Source organism: Mustela putorius, unplaced genomic scaffold, assembly GCF_011764305.1.
Source record: "Mustela putorius furo isolate JIRA1106 unplaced genomic scaffold, ASM1176430v1.1 tig00000450_pilon_pilon_pilon, whole genome shotgun sequence".
Lineage (NCBI taxonomy): Eukaryota > Metazoa > Chordata > Mammalia > Carnivora > Mustelidae > Mustela > Mustela putorius.
In genome coordinates this window covers 25,392,790-25,399,856 of record NW_025421385.1, presented here as the reverse complement: position 1 = coordinate 25,399,856, position 7,067 = coordinate 25,392,790, and positions in this window count along the sequence as shown.

Genomic DNA, 7,067 nt, shown 5'->3' with positions numbered 1-7,067 from the left:
GGACCCGTAAGTTTGTATGAGCGAGCTCATTCCTATCTCCGTGTGTGTGTGGGTGTGTGTGTTTAGCCTTCTCTAAAAGGAGATAATAAGCAAAGGCCAGAGCAGAAAAATGAAAGTAATTAGAGGCACATGGTGCAGGATTGCTGATGTAAAACCAGGCCTCAAGGATGATCTGGTCTAAAAAGGAAGGGTATACCACAGAGAGTGGCAGCTTAAAACAATGAACAGGAGAGAAGTTACATAGAAAGTGATCCTTGAACCAGTCCAGAAGACGCTTCTACTTCCTTCAGGAGACCATGAGAACTTTGTCCATAACATGTCCATTTCATTTTCAACTTCAGGCCAGGAAAAAATCAGATCACTCTGAGCACTGGCTACCTCTCTGGAGTCCACTTCTGGGTGTACAGCAGCTGCAAGAAACGTTTCAGGACTCACAGATAATTCTCCCATCACTTCCTTTTCCAAACTTCAAGTCCTCAGAACCCCCCAGTCCATTTGCTCAAAGCACTGCTGACAGCTGCTCCTTAAATGAGAAGTGATTTTAATCTCAATACAGCCTTAATTATGTAATTTAGGCATTTAGGCAGAAAAAAAAAACCACAGCAAGATTCCAAAATTTATTTTTAACCTGATTTATGCAAATACTCTCCATGCCCAGTTTCACAAAATACGGTAAACTAACAAGCCCTCTCCCAGGGTGCTCTTCCTTCCAGGTTTGACAAGTGATGAACCAGAGTTGGCCACATGTACATTTCCCTCTCTCCAAATTTAAGATAGAAGCTTTTATTTCGTATAAATGTGAACACAGTCACTTTGTAGTTTTCTTCTGCCCCCATTAAGAAAGAAGACGTGACAGATAAGTGCCAATGGTTAATTTTCATAACAAATTCTTCAGAGTATTAAAGAAAGGTGATTTTTTTCATGGAATTGTGGCCAACATTCCCACCTTGAGGTATGTGAAGAACTCGCCTGTGGATGAAAGCAACCAGCAGTTCTCCACTGCAGGTGAAGAGCAGGGCAAAGGAAATCCACCAAACCAGAGCAGAGGGGACTTGGGTTTAAATCACAGAGACTAACACTTTCCATTAGGCTTGATTTCGCAAAGCTTCCCTTCCAAGGGCGGGAATGAGTAGAATCTCCTTCCTGGGAGGACTCAGAGAGAAGTCAGCTTGTTTGAAAATGCAGGATGCCCAAGATGCTCTTGCAAGCCTTTCCTGGGTCTATGATTCAAATATTTCCTTTTTTTTTTTTTAAGATTTTATTTATTTGACAGAGAGAGACACAGTGAGAGAGGGAACACAAGCAGGGTTAGTGGGAGAGAGAGAAGCAGGCTTCCCTCAGAGCAGGGAGTCCAAGGTGGGGCTCGATTCCAAGACCCTGGGATCATGACATGAGCTGAAGGCAGACACTTAGCGACTGAGCCACCCAGGTGCCCCTCAAAGATTTCTATTAAACTTAGAAATTACTGAATGACTGGGGACAAGATGGATACAAGGTCTCGATAGAGAACTTGACTTGCCTAATGATCATGAGGCCTCCTAGGAAACTGTATATATATGCATGTATATACACACACACACCCTTATATACATATACATATATATACACACACACTACATGTATATGTTACTATACATATATGTGTACATATATAGAGTGTATATACATATATGTGTATATATATAAAATATATATGGAAGGCAGATCTGGAGAGCTTGTCTAATTCTGAGGATGAGTCCACAACACCATGAAAGCAAATGTGCTGTCTATTTTGTAAAATACTTGAAAATACCTTCCACAGTTAGTTCTTCTCAGGGATTCTGAAAGGGGAGAACGAGACATAGTCCCTCTCTCATTGGATACCTGGCACTCTGCACAGCTACCTCCAGGCCAGCAGCCCTGGGGAAGAGCAGGGACCAGCCCCTCCCATTCCTCTCATCAGCACAGCTTGGCTCCCTTGAGTACTATTTTTCATCCAGGCAGGCAGAGGAGGTGTGGCACACCCTCCCCCCTTCTATGTAACCCTTTCTTGCCTCCCAGGTTAGTACCAGTAATCTGGTAGTGACTTGGTGGGAGACCAACTAATGAAGAATAATTAATGGGAAGATGTCACTCATCCTTCGGTGGTTCCCCAGGCCGGAATTTAAAATTAGACCCAAACTGAGATCAAGAGCCCCCACTCTGGTGGAAAGAACTGGGACCGGAGATGCTGAGTTCTAAGCCAGGGTCAGCCCCTGGTTAACTGTGTGCTCTCAACAGGGTCCGGCTTCTCTGGGCTCCAGTTTCCTGACCCACAAGATGAAGAAGTGGATCCCAGGGCGACTTCCCCCTCTTGTGGAAATGTCATATCTCTTTGTATGCTAAGATTCCATCATTTTCTCTTACTTCCTTTTCGTTTGTTTTCCTTGGAACTCTGGTTGTTGCTATAGGCAGATATTTGTAATTTAGAGAGCAGATGTCCTAGAAAATGGAAATGAGGGGCAGGCTTGTATGGAAACCACTGTTGTGGCTTCTTTTGGCAAAAAGATTGGGCTCGCAAAGGTCCTGCTAATTTGTGAGAACCATGAACTTTCCCTAGGAATTAATATGCTCATCTGAAAGGAATCAAGATTCTTTTAATGGAAATAATGGGTTGTGCTTAAAGCAAACCTCTGCTAGAGTAAAGTACCATGCATTCTACGATGTTTAGTTTAGTGGGGTTTTGTTCCTTCGTTTTCATCTTTTTTTTTTTTTTAAACCAAAGGCATACATGTAAGAAGACTGGGAAGGATTTAATTCTGTCACCACAAGAAGGCAAGGGGGACCTTGCCTTGACACACTGGTAGCTAAAAAAGAGAATAAGAACCCCATAGAGAGAAAGAGAACCCAGGAAGACGTTGAAAAGGAAACCTTTTGGTTAGTAGAGCCTTGGAGGCCTCAAGACTGTTTTAACGGTTGGAGGATTAAAAAAGGGAATAAAGAAAAATGAAGCAGAGCGAAGGAGGCGGAGAGAGGGAAAGGTTACACCAAGACAGAAACCGTGAGTCGATAGATGTGAAAGGGGCTGAAAATAAGTGAAAAGTGAAAAATTGCTTTATGAATAAACCGTTAAAAACGAGTGAGTGAAAAAGCCCTTGTGCTTCCAGTTATTACTGAATCACGAGCTCGTGGAAGGCAGCGGCTGACCTGAGCGGCGCCCGGGGGGCTGAGCCCCGAGGTGCAGGGCAGGTCCTGTGGGCGGACCCCGCTTTCTACTTGAGTGTCAGTTTCGTTGTGATTACCCTCCTCCCAGGGGCCCGTGGGCCACCTCACCGCCCTGAACCCAGAAAACACGACTTGGTCATCTCTCCAACTTGCTGACGCTCGGGAGGGCGGGACCCTCCAGAGGACATCTAGGACAAAGGGGAGCCGAGGTGGGGGGGGGGTGCAAGTGGGGTTGTGGGGCTGGAGAAGGTGAGCTCTTCTTCTGAAGGAAAGAGAAGCCAGGATGCTCGCGAGGCCTCAGCCTGCCGCTGCCCTTTTCTGGAAATCAGAACGTGACATCACTCTGGGTGCTCCTTGTCGTTCCTGGTGGTGTGTTCTCACAGGGACACCATGACCCTCCCGCAAGTGTCTTTTGTGTGTGTCAAGAGCCCACAGAATACCCTTCCCTGTGACACACGTGGGCTCTAGGCTAGCCAATGAAGTGCCATCAGAGCAGGGAGGCCTCCTCGCCTGTATCCTTGAGGAAGCATGGGAGCCTCAGGAGGAACCAGTTGTCCCAGGGCGACCCTGCCCTCAGAGCCTCCTTCCCGGAAGAGGGCCCAAGAAGGGCAGGGTCGGGGGGCCCTACCAGAAGACAGATCCAGCAGCATGAGGAACGGCCATTTCCAAAGTGGCAGGTTCTCCCCTCCTTCTCATGCTGAGTGTAGAACATGCTCCTGTATCAGAGCCTTCTGTGTGCAGCAAATGTTTGATGATCTGCTCCAACAGCAAGGAGGTGGGGAATGGGGGGGGGGTGGTGTCACAAATTGCAAGATGATTTGAATGGGGGTCTTGTATGAGGGGGACACTCACCCCACCTGAGCACACCCGTCTCTGACGGACTCCAGGGAGGCAGGGGGCCTGCTAGTGTTCTGGGGGCTGAGGGAAGCAAGCCAGCCCCGGGGGAACATGTGACCCAAGTGACCCATGGAGCAGCTAGCCCATGCACACAGCTGCTGCACAATCAAAGAATGAGGTCCGATTTTAATGGATGTTTCATTTTTAATAACCAGGGTAAGACAGCAGTTCAGCACATCTGGCCAATGGGGCTGAGGTTTTCCTCAAAGCCCCACGCAGATCTCGGTGTTCGCTCTTGCTGTTACTGCAAAAGATAACTGGTCTCGTGTTCTGGAGGCTTGAAGGCAACCTTCTTTCTCTCCTCTTGGGAGTTTTTTCACGAAGGAAGTAGGTAGGGTTGGCCTTCGAGTCTCTCCATCAGGGAAACAGAATATCAAAGCATGGAAGTTCAGGAGAGACACCCAAGCTGCCTGACAGGTTCCTACCAGACCTGGAAACCAAATCCCAGCTTCCTGACTCTGCTTCCTACGTTAGCAGATTAATCAGTGATGCTTCTGCGAGCTGGGCAGGGCCCACAGGATCCCCTCACATTGTCTGGACTCAGGCCCAGCTTGCCCGAACAGCACAGTTTTGTAGCATTAAATTACTGTCTTCTGCCTTGTCCGAAGCTTGACTCTTAACGAGTTCTGCAGACATTTTAGGAAAGAAAGGAGGAGAGATGGGATTTTGGAAACCTGTGCCTGCAGCAGCCCACTGTTTTACTGTCTGAGTCCCACTCCGAATACCACACAGCCATTCAGTCTCTGAAGCCAGCCTCCTTCCAGATGTCCCCTCCCTGGATGGTTCTTGTTACCCTGGGCTTGGCCATTTCCTCGGCAAAGTGCCAGATTGAGTTGGCATTTCCTTGTGCGTTACCAGAAGGGTAGGTGTCAGACTTCAATAGTTCTGTGTCAGCCTCAGGTCACCAGGGCTCCAAAGAGGAAACTGAGGCACCGAGCTGACCCCCCTGTCTATGAGAACCTATCTCAGGGAGACATGGCAAGTGCAGCTGAAGGGCACAGTGATCCTTGGATAGAAGGCATCGGACAATGGCAAAAATTCAGATGCTCCTTGGGATGAAGTGACTTTAAGTTCATCCCGCTTCCAAATACGGAGAACGTGTTTTCTACAAGACAGGAAACATACAGATGAACCTATTTTCTACTTCAAGAGCACATTTAAAAGAAAAAACAAAACAAACAAAACCCAACTTTATTGCTTCTGAGTTTACACAGGTATGCTCTGTGTTTTAAATGTTGTCCGCACACACTCAACCAGCTTTCCCAAAGGCTGAGAGGAAAGTTGAGAGAGACCAGCCTGCTCCAAATTTTTGTTCCCAGGCCATGTCATCCCAGACGGCACAATTCCTCCAGGAACTCTCTGAAGAGCGGTGTTGCACCCACCTGCCATACAGCTTTTGCAACCAACAGAAACCCTACAAGATTTATAGTCCCACTGCCTCAAATCAGTAGTCCTTGTCCTCTCTAGCTTTGACCTACACGTGGATTCCAGACTGAAAATTGCATTATCTGAAGCAAACCGTTCAGCCCAGTGTAGATAGGTCCCAGCGGCTTCAGTCCTCCCTCCCGCTTCAGAGGAAGAGCTTGATATATTATGGCTCATCTAGAGACTGAAGAATTATATGCTCTTAAGAGGATTGACTGAAAAAAAAAAATAATAAGGAAGAAAAGGAAGGAAGGAATCTTTTAAAACTAGCCATGAAAGAAGCATCTCTCAAATTCAGGTTCAAATCTTGTTCACATCAGAAAAAGGAGAGTTTGAAAGGGGTAGAGTGGAGACAGGTGTTTGCGGGGAGAGTCCTGCAGCCCCAGCTCTCTGCGGGTCCTGCCGAGGGCCACTGGGTATGTGAGGGGACAGACATCTATCCCCACACAAGAGAGGCATCTATCTCTGAAAGACAAAAAAGCAGCAGCAGCAGCAGCAGCAGCAGCAGCAACAGCAGGGTAAAGCCTGTACCCAAGGCGCACAGACTTCCTTCCGTACTTGGGTTTTTCTCCCTTCTAAGGGGTGTTTGAAAGTTTTTCCTGTGCTTCTAACTGAGTAGAAACCACATCACGTCTTTTGTCATCTTCTTTGCTCACCACTGGAGACCCTGGTGGTTAGAGAGGGAAAGTCCCTTTTGATGGTGCATGTGGGGGTAGAAGGTGTTGGGGGCCACGCAGGAGGGTGGTGGGGAGAGGGGAGACCAGGAGAAATCGTTAAGGTTTCTTCTCTGGCCTACACAGGGTACCCACTCTGGCCGGGCTCTCCAATCCGTAGAGAAGCAAAGCATATCTTTAATGCCCCTGATCATCTCAGGGCGAGGGAGGAAGAGATCGTTAGACACAGGAAAGAGTATTCACTTCAAGAGCTCCGTGGTTTTGGGAAGCCCAAAGAGTGGCCACTGTGACCTCTGTATAGCCTGAGACTAGCTTGTACCTGTCTCCTTAGTACTTGTCCTGATGGACTCAAAGGATAAGGGGAGGGGTTAGGGCACAGCTCTGTATTTGCTTTGAGCTGTTTTAGGGAAGTCTCTGTGGTGACATGTCTTTCCTTTTCCTTTTTTAATTGTGGTAAGATAAAAAAATAACATAAAATTCATCAACTTAACCATTTTTAAGCATACAGTTCGGCTGTGTTAACTACATATGCACTTTGTGGTACTGCCAATCCCTCGAATTTTCTCATCTAGCAAAAGTGAGGCTCCACCCTTGGGATAGGTGCCCCCTCTGCCCCAAGAAGTGACACTCCTTGCTCATGCTATGAAGTCACGAATGCTCTTCTTTGGCTCATTCTGGAAGCTTGATTTCTTTTCTTTTCTTTTTTTTTTTTTTAAAGAATTTATTTATTTATTTGACAGACAGAGACCACAAGTAGACAGAGAGGCAGACAGAGAGGAAGGGAAGCAGGCTCCCCGCTGAGCAGAGAGCCCCACATGGGGCTCGATCCCAGGACCCTGGGATCATGACCCGAGCTGAAGGCAGAGGCTTTAACCCACTGAGCCACCC